Below are 13,705 nucleotides of genomic sequence, written 5' to 3'. Positions count from 1 at the left end.
AATTTGTTGAATATAAAATCCTCAGACGACAGCTGCATATGGCAGAACAAGATAGTAAAACACTCGCATCAAACGCTAGAAAAATATTGGAAAAATACAACTTACCAACTCCCAAAGAGCTTTTAGATGAGGTCCCAACAAAAGATAAATGGAAGAAAATGTTCAAAAAAGCTTTGAATGACTACTGGGAAAACACTTGGCGACAAGAACTGGCCACCCAATCCACTATGAAGTATTTACAGGTTCAACACCCAGTGGTTGACAATCCACACAACCTGTGGAAGTCCACTCGCCCAAAGCAACATGAAGTACAACGTGCTGAAATTAAAGCTCGGCTAATCACTGGTACCTTCATCCTTCTAACTAATGCTATGAAGAACAACAAGAGCGAAGTGTCTGCAACCTGCAAACTATGTGGATCAGATGATGAAACAAGGGAACACCTACTGGGGAGCTGCTCGGCTCTTAGCCAAATCAGAGAAGAAAACTTAACACGATTGAAAGCAATTCTATCAAATGACAACATATTCACAACTATCACACAAGATTCTGGTATGTTAATTCAGATTATTCTTGACTGTACCCACTCATCGCTGAATGACCACGTCATATTGTCACGAGATCAAGAGACAGACATAGAAAGATGGTCCCAAGCCTACTGCGAAAGACTCGTCACGCACAGAGCTCAAATAATAAGTAGCAAATAATGGGTATCCAAACGGTACATAGTATCCCTTTGAATAATATAACATAATTATAATGGTCCTTTCAATCAATATTGTAGTTATACGAAGTCATGATGCTTTCCCATGTTTGCTGCTGTTTAGTTTTATTTTCATCAAAGGTTTGTTGTAGGTTATATAAATATTTGCATGCTTTCTTTGTACTTAGCACATTTTCAAGTAATGTGTCATGGTTGTAGTTAAAAAATCTTGTTCACTTAGTTTTTGTTTGTAGCTTTTGGGGATATTTTTGATGAGTGTGTAATACTTGAGGTAATCATTTGTAGGAATATCGTTGTATGACAGTTTAAGGCCGCAGATACATGTTTGGTGTTTTTTTTTTTTTTTCATGATTGCTTACTCCTTAAAGTGTGCATCTTCTTACTTTACTTTTGTTTTTTTGCTGTAAAAGTTATGTCTCCCTGACAGTTAAAGGCTGCAGGTAGTCTTTCACCATTTTTAATAGTGCTTATACTTAATACAAATATTGGTTGTTTTATGTCTGACCGGTTAAGTTCGCAGCTCCAATTATTTACATACATGTATAGGTCTAAGTCAATTTTGTTGACAATTAGGTTAAGCAGTTCTTATTTACACTGATTTTTTCTGGCAGTGTTTTTCTTATGGAGCATACACATATAATTAAGTTATGCTTATTCTAGTGATCGTTGAACACCAATCCTATTGTTTTCAATTAATTTACTTCACTATGTTCTATAATTTGTTATTAATTAGCAGATGGATGATTTAAGCCTAGGGGCTTATAAGTCAAAGCTTAGAATGCTTATTTGTCCTTAATTTTCACATTACCTGACCTTAGTCGTAAGGCTACGTTTTTATTCATTCAGGGGCAACTACCCCTTTTTCGAATTGCGGTCCTCTCCCGTACTTCATGGGCGGCGGGGTTCCCGTTCCGGTCCCCTTTGTGGCGTGTTTTTACCACCCATTATGCCTTTCTGGAAAGAATCTGTTCTATTTTTATCTTTTTTATGGCATTTTATCATAAATGCCCGTTTTCAATCAACAATATTGTATTTGTTCTTTCCTTCAAGTCATACGAGTCCGTCCGGTCTATAACCTTTTCATTACCACCGAGGACAATACATAAATAATATTTTATGCACACATAAAAGATTTTATGTTATTGAACGATTTCTTAATTGTTGAACATTATATTGGTTCAAGCCTTATATTTAATTACTTGTGTATAACCTCAGTGTGGGGTCACATGGTTCTTTTGACCAATCAAATTCAGTGTTGGCCATTGTGGCCCTTTGGATCCTTCTTGGCTAACGTGGCATCCAATATGGTCGAAATTAACAACCCACCTCCACCCCTTCTCCGCCATAAGGTTTTGACTCCCGTACTATGCATGATTTGTTTCTTATTTTACTGTTTCAGCATTAAATATTTTTCTTTTATACTTATTATGGGCGTGTTTTTCCCGCCGTCATCACATTCAAATTCATGTTGTTGTATGTGTATATTGCATATGAATCTGATTATACACAGACCCACTGACATATAAAAATCAAATCGTGTTTGTCTATTTCCATGTTCGAACGATACTCTCTAAATTGTTTTACTTAGCGAGTAGACTACACTCCAATTTGCAAACACCGGTTTCCGTGACACAAATTCAGTGGGCACATTTCTTAACAAAATATGCGTTGCTTGTATCTAAAACGTAGTCTTTTTTTGACAAACACATTTCATTACTCCTATCAGACTAGGTGATGTCAGTCGTTTATTCGATTGCTATTTGTTATTTCAATAATCTTAATTTTCTCTTCACAACGGCGTCATTTGCAAACAAATCACAGAGCGCATTTTAAGAACACGATTTTAATTGGAAGATTGGGAAACGACAGCCAATTATATGGCTCGTTTTAAAAATGCTTAGGCAGAATCTACCAGTGTAAAATGCGGAGAGATTTCGCGGGCCGCTCATACTTCGGGCCGCTTATGAAATACGTCCGCGGAATCGGTGGTAGCCCCTCTCCCCCACATTTTTTAAAACGAATTTACGCAAATCTCAGAAGTGACATCCGGGACAACCCGATCCGCGGAAATCCGCGGATCCGCGGAAAAATCACACCCCTGGCTAATTACGCTGTGGGCGCCGCCATCTTGGAAACCTTTCACGGTAGACTGCGTAGACTGCGCAAAGTTTTCTGCACACGGCACTGATATGCATGTGTACATGTTCAACTGCCCTTTAAACTTAGTATCACACGGGATAACACCATTGGTGTAAATCTTCGTACAACGAGAGATAATCCTTCACATAAACGGAATGAAACGGCATCATATCATATTAAAATTAATCCTTGGAAGTATCGCTTAAGAGCGTAATTGTTAATTTCGACCATATTGGATGCCACGTTAGCCAAGAAGGATCCAAAGGGCCACAATGGCCAACACTGAATTTGATTGGTCAAAAGAACCATGTGACCCCACACTGAGGTTATACACAAGTAATTAAATATAAGGCTTGAACCAATATAATGTTCAACAATTAAGAAATCGTACAATAACATAAAATCTTGTATGTGTGCATAAAATATTATAAATGTGTCAAAGTTGTAAAAGGTTTTCGACCTGAAGTCAAATATGTGTTCTAAGAATTTAATGCCTCTGTTATACCAATTACTGTAGCAAAATGTATGTTGATTATTCTGTTCTATTGTTATATTATTCCATAATATTGTTTTATTGATGTGTCCTGCTTTATCATATGATTTAACTTTGTTCCATGATAAGAGAATATCTCTAAGAAATTCGTTTTTAAAATTGGTGATAATATGTTTTTCTTCTAAAGGACACTCAAACATTAGATCGCCACCATATTTATTTAATTCTTTCTGGTAAAAGATTTTCCATTGGCCTTTATTATTTGTGTCTGTCAATCTTATGACCCAACTAGCCTTATTGGAATGTACAAAAGCATGTATATCTGTTAAATTGAGTCCACCCTGTTCAAAAGGTTTAACTAATGTTGTTCTTTTGATTTTTCAGGTTTGCCATTCCACATAAATTGGAAAATATTTTTAATAATTGTTTGTATGGTATCATTTTTGGGGGTGGGAAGCATGGTCAGATAGTACATTATTTTGGGCAGCGCAAATGTTTTGACAACAGTGACTTTTCCCATTAATGTTAATTTTCTATGTTCCCATTGTTTTAGGCATTTTGTAAATTCTTGTAATTTTGGTTGAATGTTTTTTGCCATATCGAGATTTTCGTCATTTGTGAAATAGAAACCAAGTGTTTTAGCTCCATCAGAGGTCCAGATAAAGCTTTTGTACTCCTTAAATTTAATTAGTGAATATTTTAGTGAACCAACACGCATTACTGTTGATTTTTGGGTATTTAGTTTTAAGCCGGATATTTCACTAAAGTCTTGTATTGCGTTTATTAAAGCAGTGAATGAGTTAATTGTTCCATCAATGAAGTATGTTGTGTCATCTGCAAAAAGGTTTTGTTTTATGTCAAGGTCGTTTACTTTTATTCCTTTAATATTTTCATTTTTCTCGATATAATTTGACAGTATTTCAATGCTGAGAATAAAAAGGGTGGTTGACAAGGGACAACCTTGTTTTACACCACGTTGTATGGCTATTGGCTCAGTGGCCATTATTGATTATTATAGTATTTATGTCGTTGTAGAAAAGCTTTATCCATTGTATCAGCTCAGGCCCAATGTTATATTTTACAAGACATTGAACCATAAAGTCGTGGTCTAAACTGTCAAAGGCCTTTTCAAAGTCTGCAAAAAGGAGCAAGCCTGGTTTGTTTTTATTGTTTAAGTAGTGGATTGTTTCAAAAATGGTCCTTATGTTTTCACCTATATAACGACCTTTCATGAATCCAGTTTGTCTTGGCGCTATTATTGGCGATATAACTTTTGAGATTCTGTTAGCTATTGCTTTTGTTGCAATTTTATAATCAGTATTTATTAAGCTTAAAGGTCTCCAATTGTTTAGTGACTCTAAATCTTTACCTGGCTTTGGAATGAGTGTTAGGATGCTTTGTTTTTGAAGTTGGGTTAAGTTTCCAGTTACATATGAGTGGTTAATAGAATTTAGATAATATATTTTTATGTCATCCCAAAAAACTTTGTAAAATTCTGCTGATAATGCATCTGAACCAGGACTTTTGTTATAACCCATTTCTTTTAAAGCAGTAAGACACTCGTATTCATTTATTAGGCCTTCACATGATTGTTTCTCAGCCTCTATGAGTTGTTGTTTGTGTGTTTCAAAAAAAGTTGATGTATTACTATTGTTGTACGTTAAATGTGTTTTTTTACTGTAAAGGTTTGAGTAAAATTTACTCTGTTCGTCTAATATAGTTTTTGAGTCTCGGATTTCTGTGTTGTTTATTTTCAGTTTATGTATGGTTTTACTTTCATAATGTCGTTTTTCTAAATTTGCAAAGTACTTAGACTTTTTTCATTTTGTTCAATGTGTATAGCCCTTGCTCGAATTAACATGCCATTTATTTTCTCTTCTATAATATTTTCATATTCTAATTTTGTTTCTCTAATTAATTTTATAATGTTTTCATCATCAGCAGTGTTATTGTTTAATAGTTTTTCTAATGTCTCTAATTTTTCGATAGTTTGATGTTCTTTCTCCTGATTAATTTTTTTGGCATAGATGAAAATTTTATACTAACGTTTCTCACAGTCCCTTTTATCAGCTCCCATAAGGTATTTGGATTACTATTTTTTTGTTAAGTTCTACTACTGATTTTATTTCATGTTTGATTTGTGTTTGATACTCTTCTTTTAGCAGCATAGTATTATTTAATTTAAAGTATCCAGGTCCTTTGTCTTGTATTTTGTTATCGATAGTTATTTCTATTAGTGAATGATCTGTTTTGTAGCCTGGTTTTATTTTGGCTCTAATTATTATGTTACATAAATTTTCTGAAATTAAAAAGTAATCGAGTCTACAAAATATGGCTTGTTTCCATTTGAGTGCCATGTGTAACGTGTTTGCTCCGGATGAGGTGCTCGCCATATGTCAATTAAGTTACATGAATTTATAATGTTATTTATTGTGTTTCTTCATTTTGTATGTGTGTCTTGTTTACCGTTTTTCTTATCTAGTTGTGGGTTTAAGATTGTGTTAAAGTCTCCTCCTATTATATAATTTTTGTCCAAATTTTGAAGAAGATGCATTTCAAGTTGTTCAAAAAAACTTGTGTCATCATTATTTGGGCCATAAACATTTATTAAGGTTAATTCTTGGTAATTTATTTTAATATCTATTGTACATAGTCTGCCTGGTATTAATTCTTTAAAATCACCTATGTTTACATTGTCCCTGTTTTTTATTAAAATACACAAGCCCTCACTATTTGACTTTTTACCACTGAAGAAGCTTGTTCCATTCCATTAAGATTGCCATTGAGTTTTTGATAGTTCACTGGTATGTGTCTCCTGTAGTAAACACACGGTGTAACTATTTTCATCAAACCATTTAAACAGACTTTTCCTTTTATCACTGTTGTTTAAACCTCTGACATTGAGAGAGCATATTGTTTCACACATTTTTATTGTTTTCAAATAGCTTTATTATTTTATTGTATAATGGATCTAATTAGAGTTGACCGATTTGATTTGTCGTGAAGGATTACAAATCCGAAGCATTCTATACATAGATGGTGACGTCACTACGTTATTGTCAGACCGGTGTGTACACAATTAATCCGAAGCCTCTGCAACATGTGCTTGCAGACGGTTCCATTCCGTTTTACATCTGAGAAAGAAGTAACAGTACACGTGTTTTCAGTATTCCCCATTCCAGTTTGTTAAGTATAGTTGTTCAAGCATGGGGTCACACGTCTTGCATTGTGGTAGCGGTTGGTTTTCTAACCTTCTTCGCACAATTTCAATTTTCCGAATTAAGTTTTGTATGAATTGATTCCATCGCAGATTGTTGTAAATACTCAATGTGAATCAATTCTCGTGATTTGTAGACATGGCTCATTACGAATTTGTTTGAAATGTGTACACATGTTTTGCTTGAGACATCCTATTCTAGTGTTCGTCGGCTTTCTTGATGACATAATCTACATGTGTTTTCCAGGAGAGATTTGATGTAAGATTGACAAATGTATCTTGTTGCAGATGTTTAAACGATTTGGTATTTTAAAGTGTAAATGTGAAATCTTGGTTTCCTCGTCATGTGGGCCCATGTGCGATACTGAATTTCCACATGGGTGGAAGGATCGTCGTGTCCCACTCCTTTTCCGTTCTTCAATGTTTCTCTTTCCAATGTTTTAAAATCTTTTATGGTATAAATCTGTCTGTTAAAATGCAGTCTTATGCGCCAAGACTGGTGTTTGATAAATAAGGTGGTGATTTATAAAGGTCGAGATGAATATCGGGCCAAGAGCTCTGCTTTGAGTCACGCTGCTGATGTTTGGCTCAGATTCAGACACAGCGCCATCGACCATGACTCTCTGGGTCTTTATATCTACGCTCTCGATAAACGCTTTTGCCTCTATTATAATTCCTGGCTTATCTATACTGATATCTGGCATAGAGGAAAATGGACCCCCTCTGGCAAAGGTACAGAAATTTAGTCCTCCCGGATATTAATTGTTGGTTAAGGTTATTGGATTTATAGGTAGGGCCATTCAAAAGTTTCCATTTATCTTTAAGAGAAACGCCACAGTTATCTTTCATAATAGTTCCAGAATGAGTTCCTTTTGTCTGACTTTTGTTTTTTTTTCTTTAGGGTCTTTTATTACTTCTCTTTTATGCACTTCCAGTAATCTTGTCTGTCTAACCTCTATGTATTTCCGCAGCCTTGTTGATACTTTGCTTTATCAGATACTTTTGTGAATAATTGAAGTTTGGCAACCTAACTTTTAAAGATTCTACGGGTTGGTTTAACAATTTAACACGTTTTCGATCAACAGTTTGACATTGTGACAACGTTGCCATAAATGTTCTAGCTATGTTATTTGGTTTATCTTCAATTGTTTTCCAAGTTAGCTCGCTGCTTTTTTGTCGGTTGTCTGCGATCGAGACAGACAATCCTCGATCCACGGACTCTTCGTCACAAGTGTCTCTTGGTATACATTAGTCTCTTGGTTTATATTTCACACAGGTAATTTTCTCTCATGTATTTTTTTAGACTTAGTTGTGGATGTCGGATATCGGGGTTGGTCGCTGGCTGGCTGCTTTATCATGAATCTGCCTGTGGCTTCGATATACTTGGACAGTTCCTATGTTATAGTCTCTCTCCAGCCTGGTATGTAGGGGTGCTCGTCAGTGTTGAGTAGTGTCTTGATATTCAGGGCCGTAACTCCACATAGTTTGTGTAGTGATTTCAAGAGCTCGTGCCAGTGTATTTCGTGGATGCAGCATTCCAGGAGGAAATGCTCTGTAATCTCCATGGTTCCATATGAGCACAGTGGTGAGACATTGATGCCAAACCCTGTTGCGATGTGCATTTAGGATTGACTACCCTGTCTGTAGCTGCAGGATCACGCCATATGTTGCCTTATCTGGGTGGTCAAGTTGTCGCTTTTTCTCGACTGATGGAAAGAACTCATAGAAAGTCCTACCGGTAGATGAGTTCTCCCAACGCTTTTGCCACTTGATCATGCAGGACTTATGACTATTATTTGAACAATATATTCACAAAATCTACCCAAAAGAACTAGTCTTAAATAGATCGTGTATATCCAATACAGACGCTGCGTATTTAGACTTACATTTAACTATTAATAATAATTTGATCAAAACTAGTTTATGCGACAAACGGGACGATTTTAACTTTGAAATTGTAAATTTTCCGTTTCTAGATGGCAACATCCCTAAAGGACCTTCCTATGGTATTTATATTTCGCAGTTGGTACGTTATGCCAGAGCATGTTCGTGTATTAAAGATTTTAATGATCGTAATCTAATATTAACTAAAAACTTGCTAAAACAAGGCTTTTTGTATCATAACCTAAGAAATAAATTTGCTAGATTTTACTCTAAGTATGGTGATTTAATTTCAAAATATAATGTTTCTTTAAAATGGCATTTAAATAATGGAATCTCCCATCCATCATTTTACGGAGATGTTTTGAAGCGTGTCCGCAAATTAAAATATGTTAAACCAAATGTTCATATTAAACTTTTCAATTTAATTAACTTGTTTTTATCAAAAGGATACGATGCTTATGTACTTAAAAACACGTGTTTGATGGTTTTCGATTCACTATATCTTTCTTGCCTTAAAATTTGGAATCATTAGTGATATTATAGGCATTTTTCACTGTTGAACAAAATTGTGTCTTTGTGTCGTATGAACAAATCTGCATGAAAACTACATTTGGACTCAAATCGTTCATCAAATCATGTCTGTCGTCAGTTGTCAGAACACCTATATACTGTTTGATTCCAATAATGTCGCTTTAATGGAATTACTTTTTTTTATATATTTGATTCTTAATATTTAATCAACTAAACTTGTTTTATTAGGGCATTTTTCACTGTTGAACAAAATTGTGTCTTTGTGTCGTATGAACAAATCTGCATGAATACTACTTTTGGACTCAAATCGTACAACAAATCATTTCTGTCGTCAGTTGTCAAAACACCTATATACTGTTTGATTCCAATAATGTCGCTTTAATGGAATTACTATTTTTATATATTTGATTCTTAATATTTAATCAACTAAACTTGTTTTATTAGTAGTACAATTTTGCAGTAGCCCCCCATTAATAGTTTTAGTATTACTTTACAGCACCGCCCCTGGATTTTTTTCACGTCATTGTGTCTTCACCTGTCAATTACGTCATAACTCTTTCTCTGTTCCTGGGTACATGTAAGCTACATGCATAGGTCATTGGGTTTATAACGTTCAATTTTATTTATATTTTCTCTTTGATAGGCGTTTCTTTTTTGATTTAATTATTATTAATTTAATTTTTAGCAGTCACATAAACAACCAAGCAATATAATATGGAATTTTTACACCCATTATTGCTGCTTCTTCCTGTATTTGCGCGATGATTATCTGAAATATTAACTCAATGACGCTATATTTTTTAATCTTTTTTCTATAAAGAAGGAATGTAGTTGACACTTGTTTGTAGTTTCATTTTATCGTTCGTCAAAAAGTTGTAACTCTGTTGCTCTGGTATCTTCAATACCATTGAGTAATTAAATTGTAATTAAATTTAATGCGTTTTAATTCCCTTTTATTATTGTTTGATTTGAGTTACAATACTATGACGTAACATTTTATTTACACTTAAATGTATTATGAATATTGTTGGCCAAGTGTGAGGTTGAGCGCTCTATAACCGGTTTAAACCCCCAATGCTTTGCATTGACCGTTCCGAGGCGGTGACCCCAGCTTTATTCATATTTTGTGTTTATGTTGGTTTGTATTGTGCTGTTTTGTACTGTTTGGGCAATCGGTCACTTGCCTTAAATAAAGGACCAACTAATTGTTTTTAATGAAAATTCAATACTGCTCCAGCAGCTAGAGTTTCACTTCTTTATATTGCTCCTTTCACTTCTTCAATTGTGGTTGTCCTTGAGTCTTCTGGCATTGCATCGGCTTCTTTGGCTCCTTCTTTTGCTAGGTCGCCTGCAACTTCATTGCCCTGTAGACCTGCATGACCGGGTGTCCATAGGAGTTGCACTGTTGTGGTCACAGATAGTGTCCTAAGTGCCTTCTTGATTTCTTCAATCACAATCCTATGGCCGAGGGTACAGGACTTCTCCTGCACCGGTCGGGCCTGGATTAGTCAAGCAAGACCCATCCGTGAATGCAAATGTGCATTCTTGTGGGGCCTCTATCATGATATCCATGATGGTCTCTTTTCCGAGGCTCTCCTGTTCATGACTTCTGTTCTTAGATGAACCTAGACGGCTCCAGTATTCTGGTTTAGTTCTAGACATGCAAATACATCCCACCTCATAATCCATCTCTGGTTCTATTGTGCTGATTGAGACTCCTGTGGGGTTTTTCCATGTCATTAACCTAGCTAAGTGCTAGTGCTAGTGGGCTAATATGGACTGGAGGTGTGTCATTCTGGAGCAATTCTTCTAGCTTTTGTTTCATAGGGTGCGTTATCCTTTTTGCCTGAATTTTTGCAATATCTCGAATAGCTATCTCTTCTAATCTAAGATAAATTGGTAGGATTCCTGTGGCTACCTCAATTGCCTCTTTTTCGGCATTTTAACGGTAAGTTGAGGCATAGAGATAAACCTTTTCTTTGTACTGAGTCTAGCGCTGTCTTGTTTTTTCCTCCCTGCCAAATGATTGCCCCATATTCCACAATGGATCTCACCATAGACTGATAGATGTTGGTCAACTTCTTGGTTGAAACCAGAGGGGCTATACCCTTAACTTCTCTGATGATCTTGAGTGCTCCGCTAGCTTTCCGTTCTACTAGCTGAATGTGTCTATCGAAGCTCATCCTTTCATCTAGTGTAATGCCCAAGATCTTTGGGAAGCCGTTGTAGGGTAGAATATACTGTTTCCGGCCGTGAATGAGTCTGTTTTGATAGTAATGGGTTAAGCAGTAAATAGTGTTGCCTCTGTTTTGTCGAGGCTTGCCGACATCCGCCAGGGATGACACCACTTCAAAACAGTCTGGATGTTTTGACAGACCTCTGCGATTGCAGTTTCTTCCTTTTGTGACGTAGCCCATGTAGTTCCATCGTCGACAAATGCGCAATGTTTCTTTCCTGTTCCTGCGAACATTTCGACAATTAAGACATTAAAAAGTGTCGGGACGATTACGCTTCCTTGAGGCAGGCCTATCTTTGTATTGAATGTTGGTCCCCTGTGTAATAACTCTGAACTCGTTGGTGGGTAACTCACAACTGACTTTATTCATATATTCACACAGATATAAACCTCAATACAAATAACTCATGACTGCATGCTTTAACAAGACAATACGAGTTGTGTCCCTTACATTTCAATACATGACATCCCCTTTTCTTTCTTTTTTTTTAAATTATAAATATATGATACATCAACTAATTTATCGTTACATATGGGAATAGATATGCGAAAGAAAGATAATAATATAACCTGTCCGAACAAATTATAAACTTCTCTTTTAATTAAAAGATAGTGAGAATTTTTCTTTTAAACCTCTGAGTTTAAATTGTTATTGAAAATAGAACATTCCATATGAACAAAATGCACTTTTTTAATGAAGAACTGATTTTAAATTAAATATTGGAATGAAATTCATAAAATCAAATTAACAACATAACAACATGTAAAAACAAAAGTATTCACTAAAATACATGTTCTCTAAGTTTGCACAAAATTGTCCCTGTTATCTCAGATTCAGGCTATGTACAGAACAAACTATGTATATGACAAATGCCAGACACACTAATTGTCGGGTTAAAGCTGGGAAATGATAACAGACTATGATCACACCGAAAACAAGCTAGAAAGTAGATACTCCCAAAAACAATGAAGTATTGGATTTCTGTGAGAAAAGAATTTTCTGAACATCTTGTTCTTAGGAGAAAAACAAAACTGAATCTTTAAACATTAAACAAGATGTTGATGTGATAAAATAAATGTGTACACACAACATCAAAACGAGTACTTGTTTTATATAACAAGCTACATTGCCAAATACAATGATAATAAAACAGTAATATATAATATAATATAATAATACATAAATACATTGTATGTTACATTATATAATAATACAACACAGACTTTTTTTCTGTTATTTCCTCACACCAGTTATTATGTAATGGGATTATTATGCCCATGTCACACTTTAGCACACATAATCTTTGAGATAACTTGGTGTTTTCACTGCTCGTCCTGAACGTGTACGGATTTGTTCTGTCGCGTTGTTTCGTTGCTGTGCTGAATGGCGTTGCACCGGTTGCTGCTCTCTTGGCAACTCTCTATTGTTTGTAGGCAAATTACTGTCGTTCCTTGCCAAATCTCTGTTGCTTATTGACAATTCTCTACTGTTCTGTTGCAAATCTCTGGAAACCATTGGTAATTTTGGTATTGTTTCATCGTGTGTTTCAATGACATGTGGGGACTCTTTGGTTTTCATGAGCATAGACGTGTTACGCCGATACTCACGTCCACTTTCGCCAGCCTTAACGATGTGCGAACGAGGATATGGCGATTTCCGAACATATTCTGCAGGTCTCCATCCTGTTGGTGTTTTGATTCGTACTGCATCATTTGGCTTCAGGTCTTCTTTTACCTTTGTGTGCCTGTCGTAGTAAAATTTCTGTTTGCATTTATAATCATTCAATTTTGATGCAATCTTTCCTGTTTGGTCAGCTTGGGGTTTCCGCAGTCCTTTCGATATCGGTATGAGAGTTCTTGCTCTACGACCCATTAGCCTCTGCATCGGCGAACCAACTACGTCATCTCGAGGAGTGTTACGCAATTCTAGCAAGCACAAGTCAATATCATCACCTGTCTCAAAGCATTTCTTTGTGAGATTCTTCACCGTTTGAACAGCTCGCTCAGCTAACCCGTTTAATTGCTGATATAGAGGAGATGATGTTACGTGTTTAATGTTGTATGAATCCACAAATTGTTTAAATTCTTGATTTGAAAATTGTGGACCGTTGTCGCTCACAAGCGTATCCATGATGCCATACCTTGCAATGTTAGCTTTCATTTGTTTCACTATTGTGCTTGTTCTTGTATCGTGTTGCAAAGGTGATACTTCGATGAAGTTTGAGTAATAATCTACCATGATCAAATAATGAAAACCATTGACTTCAAATAAGTCTGTGCCAACTTTGATCCATGGTAATTCTGGTACAGGTTGCATAATCATAGGCTCCTTTGCTGGCTTGTTTTTGTATGTCAAACATACACTGCATTTGCTTACTACATCTTCTATTTGCTTATTCATACCAGGCCAATATACCAACTCTTTGGCTCTTCTCTTGCAATTCACAATTCCAAGATGTGACTTGTGTATAGCCTTCATTG

General features: G+C 35.7%; 1 protein-coding gene across 1 annotated transcript in view; it reads right to left on the bottom strand.

The window, feature by feature from the left end:
- The window catches only part of LOC127881738 (60S ribosomal protein L30-like), a 332,547-nt gene that overhangs the window by 30,747 nt on the left and 288,095 nt on the right, over nucleotides 1-13,705 (bottom strand). The window lies entirely within an intron of this gene.

This window comes from Dreissena polymorpha, chromosome 5 (assembly GCF_020536995.1).
Source record: "Dreissena polymorpha isolate Duluth1 chromosome 5, UMN_Dpol_1.0, whole genome shotgun sequence".
In the NCBI taxonomy this organism is placed as follows: Eukaryota; Metazoa; Mollusca; class Bivalvia; order Myida; family Dreissenidae; genus Dreissena; species Dreissena polymorpha.
The sequence above is the reverse complement of the archived record's forward strand: the minus strand, read 5'-3'. Positions and strand labels throughout refer to the sequence as shown.